Here is a 15,277-nt window from a genome sequence, read left to right on the forward strand (position 1 = left end):
GATGCAGCTTGCATTCCATGCAGACTCTGAGAGATCATATTGACTTGCTGAGTCAATATTTTATTCTGAGCCAATATGGCATTCAGAGTATCAACCTCAAGAACTCCCTTCTTCATAGGTGTCCCATTATTCACAGGATTCCTTTCAGAAGTATACATGAACTGGTTATTAGCAACCATGTCAATGAGTTCTTGAGCTTCTGCAGGTGTTTTCTTTAGGTGAATGGATCCACCTGCAGAAGTGTCCAATGACATCTTTGATAACTCAGATAAACCATCATAGAATATATCCAGGATGGTCCATTCTGAAAGCATGTCAGAAGGACACTTTTTGGTCAACTGTTTGTATCTTTCCCAAGCTTCATAGAGAGATTCACCTTCTTTCTGTCTGAAGGTTTGAACATCAGCTCTAAGCTTGCTCAGCTTTTGGGGAGGAAAGTACTTGGCTAAGAAAGCCGTGACCAGCTTATCCCAAGAGTTCAGGCTGTCTTTAGGTTGAGAATCCAACCATAATCTAGCTCTGTCTCTTACAGCAAAAGGGAAAAGCATAAGCCTGTAGACTTCAGGATCTATTCCATTAGTCTTAACAGTATCACATATCTGCAAGAATTCAGTTAAGAACTGAAAAGGATCTTCAGATGGAAGTCCATGAAACTTGCAGTTCTGCTGCATTAGAGAAACTAATTGAGGTTTCAGCTCAAAATTGTTTGCTCCAATGGCAGGAATGGAGATGCTTCTTCCATGTAAATTGGAATTAGGTGCAGTAAAGTCACCAAGCATCCTCCTTTCATTATTATTATTTTCGCCTGCCATCTCCTCTGCCTGTTTGAAAATTTCTGAAAGGTTATCTCTGGATTGTTGTATTTTAGCTTCTCTAAATTTTCTCTTCAGAGCTCTTTCAGGTTCTGGATCTGCTTCCACAAGAATGTTCTTATCCTTGCTCCTGCTCATATGACAAGGAAGAATGGCCAGAAAAATGATAATAATAATAGAGATCCTTTATACCACAGTTTAGGGATCCCTTTGTGAGTGGAAGAAGAGGGGAAGATAAAGAATGTAATATAATGGAAGAAACACAACTGTGAGGATTGGAATGTGAGATTAGATGTTAGGATATGAATGAATAAATAGAATGAGATGGGGGAGGAATAATTTTCGAAAATTATTTTGAAAAAGAGTTAGTGATTTTTGAAAATGGTTTTTGAAAAATTGTTAGTAATTTTCGAAAATTAAGTTTTTTTTTTTTTAAAATTAAAATAATTAATAAATTAAAAAGAAATTTTGAAAAAGGGGAGAGATATTTTCGAAAATTAGAGAGAGAGAGAGTTAGTTAGGTAGTTTTGAAAAAGTTAAGAAACAAACAAAAAGTTAGTTAGTTAGTTGAAACAACTTTTGAAAAGATAGGAAGTTAGGAAGTTAGAGAAGATATTTTGAAATCAAATTTTGAAAAAGATAAGATAAGAAGATATTTTTGAAAAGATATGATTGAAATTAGTTTTGAAAAAGAATTGATTTTTAAAATCACAATTAATGACTTGATTCACAAGAAATCATAAGATATGATTCTAGAACTTAAAGTTTGAATCTTTCTTAACAAGCAAGTAACAAACTTCAAATTTTTGAATCAAAACATTAATTGATTAGTTATTTTCGAAAATTTTATATAAAAATAAGAAAAAGATTTTTAAAAATATTTTTTTGAAATTTTTCGAAAATAACTAATAATTTTGAAAAAGATTTGATTTTGAAAAAGATTTTGAAAAAGATAAGAATTTCAAATTGAAAATTTGATTTGACTCATGAGAAACAATTTGATTTTTAAAATTTTTGAAAAAGTCAACTCAAACTTTCGAATTTGATGAGAGAAAAAGGGAAAGATATTTTTTTGATTTTTTGAATTTTTATGAAAACATGAAAAATATGCAATGCATGAGATTTTTTAGATCAAAACATGTGATACATGCAAGAATGCTATGAATGTCAAGATGAACACCAAGAACACTTTGAATGTCATGATGAACATCAAGAACATATTTTTGAAAAATTTTTAATGCAAAGAAAACATACAAGACACCAAACTTAGAATTCTTTAATGCTTACGCACTAAGAATTCAAGAATGCATATGATAAACATGAAAAGACACAAAACAAAAAATCATCAAGATCAAACAAGAAGACTTACCAAGAACAACTTGAAGATCATGAAGAACACCATGAATGCATGAAATTTTCGAAAAATGCAAGATGCATATGCTATTGACACCAAACTTATAACAAGACTCAAGTCTCAAACAAGAAACAGAAAATATTTTTGATTTTTATGATTTTCTAATTTTTTTGGATTTTTATTTTATATTTTTCGAAAATTAAAGGAAAAATATGGATTCTAAAATTTTTAATATGAATTCCAGGAATCTTACCATGTTAGTCTTAAAGCTCCAATCAAAGGGTCTGGCATGGCTTAACAGCCAGCCAAGCTTTAACATATAATTACATGGGCTGGAGTGATTAGTTGAATACCAATCCCAAAGTAGTTTGGGTATGGCTTTACAGCCAGATATGATTCAACATATTTCATGAAACACTAGAATTCATTCTTAAAAATTTTGAAGCCATAGAATAATTTATTTTTGAAAACATTATTTTTAGTAAAAAATTTTTAGTACATAGTTGAAAACATTTTTTTTTTCGAAAATTTATTTGAAGAAAAACGAAAACAAAGAAAAAAAAAATTTTTTTTTTTTTTTTGAAAAAGTTTTTGAAAAAATTTTTGAAAATAAAATAAAGAGAAAATTACCTAATCTGAGCAACAAGATGAACCGTCAGTTGTCCAAACTCGAACAATCCCCGGCAACGGCACCAAAAACTTGGTGGACGAAATTGTGATCCTCAAAGTTAGTCTCTTTGTATTTGTATGAAATCAAAAATACCCCAAAGAGATCATGGTGTGATGAATTGGGATCTTAATAATCCCTGGTAATGGCACGTGTGATCACAACTCCATTCAACTAACCAGCAAGTGCACTGGGTCGTCCAAGTAATACCTTACGTGAGTAAGGGTCGAATCCCACGGAGATTGTTGGTATGAAGCAAGCTATGGTCACCTTGCAAATCTCAGTCAGGCGAATTTAAACATGATATTTTATTAGATTAAAATAAACAATAAAAGGGATAGAGATACTTATGTAGATTCATTGGCAGGGATTTCAGATAAGCGAATGGAGATGCTTTTCGTTCCTCTGAACCTCTGCTTTCCTGCTATCTTCATCCAATCAGTCTTACTCCTTTCCATGGCTGGCTGTATGCAAGGGCATCACCGTTGTCAGTGGCTACATCCCCTCCTCTCAGTGAATCATATGCTCACGCACCCTGTCACGGCACGGCTATTCATCTGTCGGTTCTCGATCATGCTGGAATAGGATTCACCCTCCTTTTGCGTCTGTCACTAACGCCCAGCACTCGCGAGTTTGAAGCTCGTCACAGTCATTCAATCATTGAATCCTACTCGGAATACCACAGACAAGGTTTAGACTTTCCGGATTCTCTTGAATGCCGCCATCATTCTAGCTTACGCCACGAAGATTCCGACTAAGAGATCTAAGAGATACTCATTCAATTCTAATGTAGAACGGAAGTGGTTGTCAGGCACGCGTTCATAAGGGAGAAGGATGATGAGCGTCACACATAATCATCACCTTCATCACGTTCTTGGGTGCGAATGGATATCTTAGAAGAGAAATAAGAAGAATTGAATAGAAAACAGTAGTACTTTGCATTAATCTTTGAGGAACAGCAGAGCTCCACACCTTAATCTATGGAGTGTAGAAACTCTACCGTATGAAATTACATAAGTGAAGGTCCAGGCATGGCCGAGATGGCCAGCCCCTCTTATCTAAGAACCAGACGTCCAAAGATGCCTAATACAATAGTAAGAGGTCCTATTTATAATAAACTAGCTACTAGGGTTTACATGAGTAAGTATTTGATGTATAAATCCACTTTCGGGGCCCACTTGGTGTGTGTTTGGGCTGAGCTTAAGTGTAGCACGTGCAGAGGCTATTTGTGGAGTTGAACGCCAGTTTCTGTGCCAGTTTGGGCGTTCAACTCTGGTTTTGGATCCTTTTCTGGCGCTGGACGCCAGATTTGGGCAGAAGGCTGGCGTTGAACGCCAGTTTACATCGTCGATTCTTGGCCAAAGTATGGACTATTATATATTTCTGGAAAGCCCTGGATGTCTACTTTCCAACGCAATTCGAAGCGCGCCATTTCGAGTTCTGTAGCTCCAGAAAATCCACTTTGAGTGCAGGGAGGTCAGAATCCAACAGCATCAGCAGTCCTTTTTCAACTTCTGAATCTGATTTTTGCTCAAGTCCCTCAATTTCAGCCAGAAAATACCTGAAATCACAGAAAAACACACAAACTCATAGTAAAGTCCAGAAATGTGAATTTAATACAAAATCTATTAAAAACATCCCTAAAAGTAACTAGATCCTACTAAAAACATACTAAAAACAATGTCAAAAAGCGTATAAATTATCCGCTCATCACAACACCAAACTTAAATTGTTGCTTGTCCCCAAGCAACTGAAAATCAAAATAGGATAAAAAGAATAGAATATACTATAAATTCCAAACTATCAATGAAACAGAGCTTCAATCATATGAGCGGGACTTATAGCTTCTTGCCTCTTGAATAGTTTTGGCATCTCACTTTATCCATTGAGGTTCAGAATGATTGGCATCTATAGGAACTCAGGGTTCAGATAGTGTTATTGATTCTCCTAGTTCAGTATGATGATTCTTGAACACAGCTATTTTATGAGTCTTGGCCGTGGCCCTAAGCACTTTGTTTTCCAGTATTACCACCGGATACATAAATGCCACAGACACATAATTGGGTGAACCTTTTCAGATTGTGACTCAGCTTTGCTAAAGTCCCCAATTAGAGGTGTCCAGGGTTCTTAAGCACACTCTTTTTTTGCTTTGGACCTTGACTTTAACCGCTCAGTCTCAAGTTTTCACTTGACACCTACACGCCACAAGCACATGGTTAGGGACAACTTGGTTTAGCCGCTTAGACCAGGATTTTATTCCTTTAGGCCCTCCTATCCACTGATGCTCAAAGCCTTGGGATCCTTTTTATTTGCCCTTGCCTTTTGGTTTTAAGGGTTATTGGCTTTTTGCTCTTGCCTCTTGGTTTTAAGAGCTTTGGCTTTTTCTGCTTGCTTTTTTCTTTTTCTTCTAAATTTTTTTTTTCGCCTATTTTTTTTTTTTTTCTGCAAGCTTTGTTCTTTGCTGCTTTTTCTTGCTTCAAGAATCATTTTTATGATTTTTCAGATTATCGAATAACATGTCTCCTAGTCATCATTCTTTCAAGAGCCAACATATTTAACATTCTTAAACAACAACTTCAAAAGACATATGCACTGTTCAAGCATACATTCAGAAAACAAGAAGCATTGTCACCACATCAATATAATTAAGCTAAGTTCAAGGATAAATTCGAAACTCATGTACTTCTTGTTCTTTTAAATTAAAACAGTTTTTATTTAAGAGAGGTGATGGATTCATAGGACATTCATATCTTTAAGACATAGTTACTAACTACTAATGATCATGTAATGAAGACACAAACATAGATAAGCACATAACATAGAAAAGGAAAAACAGAGAAAGTAAGAACAAGGAATGAGTCCACCTTAGTGATGTCCTTGAGCTCTTCTATGTCTCTTCCTTGTCTTTGCTGCTCCTCCTTCATTGCTTTTAGATCTTCTCTGATTTCATGAAGGATGAAGGAGTGCTCTTGATGTTCCACCCTTAGTTGCTTCCAATAATTGTGTGGAAGAAAATGTATCCCCTGAGGTATCTCAGGTATCTCTTGATTTGCAGTCAAATGTTCTACCACTGAGCTATAGACCCTTGATGGAAGCTTTTGTCTTCCCTTTCCTCTTTCTAGAGGTTTCTCTGGCCTTAGGTGCCATCAATGGTTATGGAAAAAAAAAAGAAAAAAAACTCTGCTTTTACCACACCAAACTTAGAACGTTGCTCGCCCTCGAGCAAAAGAAGAAAGAATAGAAGAAGAAGAAGATATGGAGGAGATGGATGGCTGTGTGTATTCGGCCATATGGGTGGGATTGGATGAGAGAGAGATGTTGAATTTTGAAGGTAAGTGGGTGTATGGGTGTGAGGGGTAAATGGAAGAAAGAAGGGATGAGTGTTTATTGGGAATAAAGGATGATTGAGAAGAGAGAAGAGAGTGAGTGAAGGTAGGTGGGGATCCTGTGGGGTCCACAGATCCTGAGGTGATCCTGTGAGGTCCACAGATCTTGAGGTGTCAAGGCATTTACATCCCTGCACCAATTTAGGCATGCAAAATGCCCTTGCACACAACTCTGGGCGTTCAGCGCCAGGTTGGTGCCCATTTTGGGCGTTCAACGCCCATTTGCTGCCATTTCTGGCGTTGAACGCCAGAACCATGCTCTGTTCTGGCGTTTGAACGCCAGACAGATGCTCCTCCAGGGTGTGATTTTTCTTCTGCTGTTTTTGATTCCGTTTTTGAATTTTTTGTTTATTTTGTGACTCCACATGATCATGAACCTAGGAAAACATGAAAAACAATAAAATAAGAATTAGATAAACATTGGGTTGCCTCCCAACAAGCGCTTCTTTAATGTCAATAGCTTGACAGTGAGCTCTCATGGAGCCTCACAGATGTGCAGAGCTTTGTTGAGACTCTCCAACACCAAACTTAGAGTTTGGATATGGGAGTTCAACACCAAACTTAGAGTTTGGTTGTGGCCTCCCAACACCAAACTTAGAGTTTGACTGTGGGGGCTCTGGTTGACTCTGCTTTGAGAGAAGCTTTTCATGCTTCCTCTCCATGGTTGCAGAGGGAGATCCTTGAGTTTTGAATATAAGGGAGTTCTCATTCCATTGAAGGACTATTTCACCTCTGTCAACATCAATCACAGCTCTTGCTGTGGCCAGGAAAGGTCTTCCTAGGATGATAGATTCATCCTCTTCCTTTCCAGTATCCAGGACTATGAAATCAGCAGGGATGTAAAGGCCCTCAACCTTTACTAACACGTCCTCTACTTGTCCATAAGCCTATCTTCTTGAGCTGTCTGCCATCTCTAATGAGATTTTAGCAGCTTGCACCCCATAGATTCCCAGTTTCTCTATTACAGAGAGGGGCATGAGGTTTATTCCTGAACCAAGGTCACACAGAGCCTTAAAGATCATGGTGCCTATGGTACAGGATATTATGAACTTTCCAGGATCCTGTCTCTTCTGAGGCAATGTCAGTTGATCCAGATCACTTAGTTCATTGATGAACAAGGGAGGTTCAACTTCCCAAGCATCAATGCCAAATAATTTGGCATTCAGCTTCATGATTGCACCAAGAAACTTGGCAGTTTGCTCTTCAGTAACATCCTCATTCTTTTCAGAAGAGGAATACTCATCAGAGCTCATGAAGGGCATAAGGAGGTTCAATGGAATCTCTATGGTCTCTAGATGAGTCTCAGATTCCTTTGGTTCCTCAGAGGGAAGCTCCTTATTGATCACTGGATGCCCCAGGAGGTCTTCCTCCTTGGGATTCATGTCCTCTCCTCTCCTCACAGGTTCGGCCATGGCGCTTATGTCAATGGCCTTGCACTCTCCTTTTGGGTTCTCTTCTGTATTGCTTGGGAGAGTACTAGGAGGGATTTCAGTGATCCTTTTACTCAGCTGGCCCACTTGTGCTTCCAGATTTCTAATGGAAGACCTTTTTTCATTCATGAAACTTACAGTGGCCTTAGATAGATCAGAGACTAGATTTGCTAAATTAGAAGCATTTTGTTTAGAGTTCTCTGTCTGTTGCTGAGTTGATGATGGAAAAGGCTTGCTATTGCTAAACCTGTTTCTTCCACCATTGTTAAAGCCTTGTTGGGGCTTTTGATCCTTCCATGAGAAATTTGGATGATTTCTCCATGTTGAGTTATAGGTGTTTCCATAAGGTTCACCTAAATAATTTACCTCTGCTATTGCAGGGTTCTCAGGATCATAGGCTTCTTCTTCAAAAGATGCCTTTTGAGTACTGTTGGATGCAGCTTGCATTCCATGCAGACTCTGAGAGATCATATTGACTTGCTGAGTCAATATTTTATTCTGAGCCAATATGGCATTCAGAGTATCAACCTCAAGAACTCCCTTCTTCATAGGTGTCCCATTATTCACAGGATTCCTTTCAGAAGTATACATGAACTGGTTATTAGCAACCATGTCAATGAGTTCTTGAGCTTCTGCAGGCGTTTTCTTTAGGTGAATGGATCCACCTGCAGAAGTGTCCAATGACATCTTTGATAACTCAGATAAACCATCATAGAATATATCCAGGATGGTCCATTCTGAAAGCATGTCAGAAGGACACTTTTTGGTCAACTGTTTGTATCTTTCCCAAGCTTCATAGAGAGATTCACCTTCTTTCTGTCTGAAGGTTTGAACATCAGCTCTAAGCTTGCTCAGCTTTTGGGGAGGAAAGTACTTGGCTAAGAAAGCCGTGACCAGCTTATCCCAAGAGTTCAGGCTGTCTTTAGGTTGAGAATCCAACCATAATCTAGCTCTGTCTCTTACAGCAAAAGGGAAAAGCATGAGCCTGTAGACTTCAGGATCTATTCCATTAGTCTTAACAGTATCACATATCTGCAAGAATTCAGTTAAGAACTGAAAAGGATCTTCAGATGGAAGTCCATGAAACTTGCAGTTCTGCTGCATTAGAGAAACTAATTGAGGTTTCAGCTCAAAATTGTTTGCTCCAATGGCAGGAATGGAGATGCTTCTTCCATGTAAATTGGAATTAGGTGCAGTAAAGTCACCAAGCATCCTCCTTTCATTATTATTATTTTCGCCTGCCATCTCCTCTGCCTGTTTGAAAATTTCTGAAAGGTTATCTCTGGATTGTTGTATTTTAGCTTCTCTAAATTTTCTCTTCAGAGCTCTTTCAGGTTCTGGATCTGCTTCCACAAGAATGTTCTTATCCTTGCTCCTGCTCATATGACAAGGAAGAATGGCCAGAAAAATGATAATAATAATAGAGATCCTTTATACCACAGTTTAGGGATCCCTTTGTGAGTGGAAGAAGAGGGGAAGATAAAGAATGTAATATAATGGAAGAAACACAACTGTGAGGATTGGAATGTGAGATTAGATGTTAGGATATGAATGAATAAATAGAATGAGATGGGGGAGGAATAATTTTCGAAAATTATTTTGAAAAAGAGTTAGTGATTTTTGAAAATGGTTTTTGAAAAATTGTTAGTAATTTTCGAAAATTAAGTTTTTTTTTTTTAAAATTAAAATAATTAATAAATTAAAAAGAAATTTTGAAAAAGGGGAGAGATATTTTCGAAAATTAGAGAGAGAGAGAGTTAGTTAGGTAGTTTTGAAAAAGTTAAGAAACAAACAAAAAGTTAGTTAGTTAGTTGAAACAACTTTTGAAAAGATAGGAAGTTAGAGAAGATATTTTGAAATCAAATTTTGAAAAAGATAAGATAAGAAGATATTTTTGAAAAGATATGATTGAAATTAGTTTTGAAAAAGATTTGATTTTTAAAATCACAATTAATGACTTGATTCACAAGAAATCATAAGATATGATTCTAGAACTTAAAGTTTGAATCTTTCTTAACAAGCAAGTAACAAACTTCAAATTTTTGAATCAAAACATTAATTGATTAGTTATTTTCGAAAATTTTATATAAAAATAAGAAAAAGATTTTTAAAAATATTTTTTTGAAATTTTTCGAAAATAACTAATAATTTTGAAAAAGATTTTGAAAAAGATAAGAATTTCAAATTGAAAATTTGATTTGACTCATGAGAAACAATTTGATTTTTAAAATTTTTGAAAAAGTCAACTCAAACTTTCGAATTTGATGAGAGAAAAAGGGAAAGATATTTTTTTGATTTTTTGAATTTTTATGAAAACATGAAAAATATGCAATGCATGAGATTTTTTAGATCAAAACATGTGATACATGCAAGAATGCTATGAATGTCAAGATGAACACCAAGAACACTTTGAATGTCATGATGAACATCAAGAACATATTTTTGAAAAATTTTTAATGCAAAGAAAACATACAAGACACCAAACTTAGAATTCTTTAATGCTTACGCACTAAGAATTCAAGAATGCATATGATAAACATGAAAAGACACAAAACAAAAAATCATCAAGATCAAACAAGAAGACTTACCAAGAACAACTTGAAGATCATGAAGAACACCATGAATGCATGAAATTTTCGAAAAATGCAAGATGCATATGCTATTGACACCAAACTTATAACAAGACTCAAGTCTCAAACAAGAAACAGAAAATATTTTTGATTTTTATGATTTTCTAATTTTTTTGGATTTTTATTTTATATTTTTCGAAAATTAAAGGAAAAATATGGATTCTAAAATTTTTAATATGAATTCCAGGAATCTTACCATGTTAGTCTTAAAGCTCCAATCAAAGGGTCTGGCATGGCTTAACAGCCAGCCAAGCTTTAACATATAATTACATGGGCTGGAGTGATTAGTTGAATACCAATCCCAAAGTAGTTTGGGTATGGCTTTACAGCCAGATATGATTCAACATATTTCATGAAACACTAGAATTCATTCTTAAAAATTTTGAAGCCATAGAATAATTTATTTTTGAAAACATTATTTTTAGTAAAAAATTTTTAGTACATAGTTGAAAACATTTTTTTTTTTCGAAAATTTATTTGAAGAAAAACGAAAACAAAGAAAAAAAAAATTTTTTTTTTTTTTTTGAAAAAGTTTTTGAAAAAATTTTTGAAAATAAAATAAAGAGAAAATTACCTAATCTGAGCAACAAGATGAACCGTCAGTTGTCCAAACTCGAACAATCCCCGGCAACGGCACCAAAAACTTGGTGGACGAAATTGTGATCCTCAAAGTTAGTCTCTTTGTATTTGTATGAAATCAAAAATACCCCAAAGAGATCATGGTGTGATGAATTGGGATCTTAATAATCCCTGGTAATGGCACGTGTGATCACAACTCCATTCAACTAACCAGCAAGTGCACTGGGTCGTCCAAGTAATACCTTACGTGAGTAAGGGTCGAATCCCACGGAGATTGTTGGTATGAAGCAAGCTATGGTCACCTTGCAAATCTCAGTCAGGCGAATTTAAACATGATATTTTATTAGATTAAAATAAACAATAAAAGGGATAGAGATACTTATGTAGATTCATTGGCAGGGATTTCAGATAAGCGAATGGAGATGCTTTTCGTTCCTCTGAACCTCTGCTTTCCTGCTATCTTCATCCAATCAGTCTTACTCCTTTCCATGGCTGGCTGTATGCAAGGGCATCACCGTTGTCAGTGGCTACATCCCCTCCTCTCAGTGAATCATATGCTCACGCACCCTGTCACGGCACGGCTATTCATCTGTCGGTTCTCGATCATGCTGGAATAGGATTCACCCTCCTTTTGCGTCTGTCACTAACGCCCAGCACTCGCGAGTTTGAAGCTCGTCACAGTCATTCAATCATTGAATCCTACTCGGAATACCACAGACAAGGTTTAGACTTTCCGGATTCTCTTGAATGCCGCCATCATTCTAGCTTACGCCACGAAGATTCCGACTAAGAGATCTAAGAGATACTCATTCAATTCTAATGTAGAACGGAAGTGGTTGTCAGGCACGCGTTCATAAGGGAGAAGGATGATGAGCGTCACACATAATCATCACCTTCATCACGTTCTTGGGTGCGAATGGATATCTTAGAAGAGAAATAAGAAGAATTGAATAGAAAACAGTAGTACTTTGCATTAATCTTTGAGGAACAGCAGAGCTCCACACCTTAATCTATGGAGTGTAGAAACTCTACCGTATGAAATTACATAAGTGAAGGTCCAGGCATGGCCGAGATGGCCAGCCCCTCTGATCTAAGAACCAGACATCCAAAGATGCCTAATACATTAGTAAGAGGTCCTATTTATAATAAACTAGCTACTAGGGTTTACATGAGTAAGTATTTGATGTATAAATCCACTTCCGGGGCCCACTTGGTGTGTGTTTGGGCTGAGCTTAAGTGTAGCACGTGCAGAGGCCATTTGTGGAGTTGAACGCCAGTTTCTGTGCCAGTTTGGGCGTTCAACTCTGGTTTTGGATCCTTTTCTGGCGCTGGACGCCAGATTTGGGCAGAAGGCTGGCGTTGAACGCCAGTTTACGTCGTCAATTCTTGGCCAAAGTATGGACTATTATATATTTCTGGAAAGCCCTGGATGTCTACTTTCCAACGCAATTCAAAGCGCGCCATTTCGAGTTCTGTAGCTCCAGAAAATTCACTTTGAGTGCAGGGAGGTCAGAATCCAACAGCATCAGCAATCCTTTTTCAACTTCTGAATCTGATTTTTGCTCAAGTCCCTCAATTTCAGCCAAAAAATACCTGAAATCACAGAAAAACACACAAACTCATAGTAAAGTCCAGAAATGTGAATTTAATACAAAATCTATTAAAAACATCCCTAAAAGTAACTAGATCCTACTAAAAACATACTAAAAACAATGTCAAAAAGCGTATAAATTATCCGCTCATCAATCAGTATCAGCGCAAGTCACGCGACCGCGTTCCCCACGCGACCACGTTGATTGCACCTCACAACTTTCCTGATTTGCCACTTATCTTATCTTTTTCTCCTCCAATCCTATTTTCTCTTTTCCCTCCTTATTTCTTCCTTCCTCGCTTCTTCTTTCCTCCTTCTTCCTTCTTTCTCACTTTTTCCACCCTCACTCTCTCTCTCCCCCCATTAACAAGGTTTTCTTTTTTCTTCTTCTCCCCTTACTTTTCTATTTTTCTTCTTATTTTTATATGTTATCTTCTTTTCTTTTCTTTCTCCTTTCATTATTCAAATTTTCTTCCTTTTTACTTGGTGTTAGAAATTTATTTGAGTCATTATTTCTCATTATATGCTTGTGGATTGTTCTAAATTTGTTTGGCAATTATGTATTACTTTTTAAAGGGTTGCTTGAATGTTCAATTTAATACTTTCCATACATTATTTCACCATGCATGCTATGTGTTTGTGAAAAAAGCCCATATGGCATTTTACACTTTTCTACGTTATTCTATCCTACTATTAAATGCCCGTTTTTCACAAAAACCCTTTTATATTTTATTCGTCATAAATAATTGTCAACACAAACGTGATGATTTGTTACGAGTGATGCTTGATCTATGCTACTCATGCCTTTGCCAGCATGCCAATAAACACCTTGCATTCACTTGTCATCATATGCACTAACTATTTTCCATTGATGACTTTTCACATGTAGTCATGACCATGTGTTAACATCTTTTACCTTTTACTGTGCATTCATAACCACCCTTTTCCATTCTCTTCCTTGCTCTATCTCTTTGAATTTAATTTACTTTCTCTGCCCTTTTTCAGAATGGCCACCAAAAAAGGAAAAGAGAAAGCTACTCCCAAATCAACAGCAAGAAGAGGAATAAAAAGAGCATTAGTGGCAGAACCCTCTTCAACTACGGTTAAACCCTCAACAAAGAGACTTAAGAGGATTATAAAGGTTGATGATAAAGAAAAAGCCTTCCCAGCAAAGGACACTGCACGATTTCCCAATCGCTACTGTGAGCAGATGTTCCCCATCCAGGCAGAAAGGAGCTACAACAACGAATACCTTCTTCTCCTCCCAAACCATATTGCTACCTTTGTTAAGCCGCAAATTGCACAAAGACAATGGGGTTTCCTACAGAGACAGCCGAGGCAGGTCAATCTTTCTTGGGTAGTCGAGTTCTACTCCAACTTCCACCAGCCAACCCTGCAGTCTGTCTTTGTCCGTCAGAAGCAAGTCCCCATTACAGAAGAGGCCATTCAAAAAGCTTTAGGTCTTCCCCCTATTCCAGAAGGTTTGGACGCCTTTCAAGAATCCGCACTCAAGCGCCAGATGTACCAATTTGACTGGGACGCCGTTCTCAGAGTTATCGCACAACCTGGCAGCCGATGGGTCTACGGATACCATCGTACCCGCCCTAAGGGAATTTCGGCTTCAGCACTTACCTTGGAGGCTCGCGTATGGGCACAAATCATGTCTCATTACGTCTTTCCGAGCACTCGCGAGTCCTCCTTCACTGTGGACATGGCCGTTCTACTATGGTGCATCCTTATAGACCAGCCTCTGAACCTACCAAGACACATCCGGAATACCGTGGGACACGTATAAATCGCGGGCAACTTACCTTTTCTCGCCTTGGTCTCAGATCTCGTCTCAGCAGCCGGAGTCTCCTTCAGAGCCGGGGACACCAAAGCCATACTTCCACAGGATGATCAATATGTCCCTAATGGGAAATATATCAGACCCTCAGCAGCCACTACAAGCCAGCCCACTTAACCGGCTCAGGACATTCCTCCTTCCGTACCACAAGCACCTACCACAGACCAACTGCTCCATCAGATACTCGAAAGGTTGGATCGGCAGGAACACAAAGCTAAGATGAGAGAGCGTCGTAACAAGCGCCGATTCACATACCTCAAGGAGCTGATTATGGGAAAATTCAAGGATTTAGACACCCCGGACTCCACTTTCTTTACTAGCACAGGGAGCCATGATGGTCCCGACTGTGGAGATACTGCTACCAGGCCACCCCTATTCCTGACAGATGGCACCGAGGACGGTGCAAAGCCTTAAGTGTGGGGAGGTCAGTCAGTACCTGACTTCCGGAGGTAATTTCTCTTCCCTAAACACCAATAAATTAGGATATTTAATTAGTTTTTCTTTTATAGAATAGAATAAATTGCATAGCAATAGATTAGTTGCATGCATGTTCCACTTGATTAAAAAGACAATAAGTTTCTTCTAAGACTCTATTTTTGGAACAAAATTTCACTAATTTTAATTAAATTTTTATGTTAAATTTGCTTGAAGTTGTATTTGGAACTTGATTTTTGAGCTAAAGAACACACAACCTGTGAGATTTGAGCCTTTATGCATGGTTACATTATTTAACCATAATTATTTTATTCCTGTTTGTTTACTTCTCTATGATTGTAATCTATATTTTGTTTCATCCTATATGTCCAATATTTATTATATTTATATGTTTGCATATGATTGAGGCCATTAATTGTTTAGCTCACTTATCCAAATTAAACGTACCCTTTCAATTACCTTTGTTAGCCACTTTGAGGCTTTAAATCCCATTTGTTCTATATTTTACCACATTACTAGTCTTAAGCGGAAAAACAATTATATATCC

General features: G+C 37.3%; 2 non-coding genes across 2 annotated transcripts; both read left to right on the forward strand.

The window, feature by feature from the left end:
* Window positions 1-308: 308 nt before the first annotated feature.
* LOC112746221 (small nucleolar RNA R71) lies at window positions 309-416 on the forward strand. Its single transcript, XR_003174116.1, has one exon. It is a non-coding gene; the product is annotated as a small nucleolar RNA R71 (small nucleolar RNA).
* Window positions 417-8,390: 7,974 nt separating this feature from the next.
* On the forward strand, window positions 8,391-8,498 carry LOC112746222 (small nucleolar RNA R71). The gene has a single exon (XR_003174117.1). It is a non-coding gene; the product is annotated as a small nucleolar RNA R71 (small nucleolar RNA).
* The last annotated feature ends 6,779 nt before the right edge of the window (window positions 8,499-15,277 follow it).

This window comes from Arachis hypogaea, chromosome 14, assembly GCF_003086295.3.
Source record: "Arachis hypogaea cultivar Tifrunner chromosome 14, arahy.Tifrunner.gnm2.J5K5, whole genome shotgun sequence".
Lineage (NCBI taxonomy): Eukaryota > Viridiplantae > Streptophyta > Magnoliopsida > Fabales > Fabaceae > Arachis > Arachis hypogaea.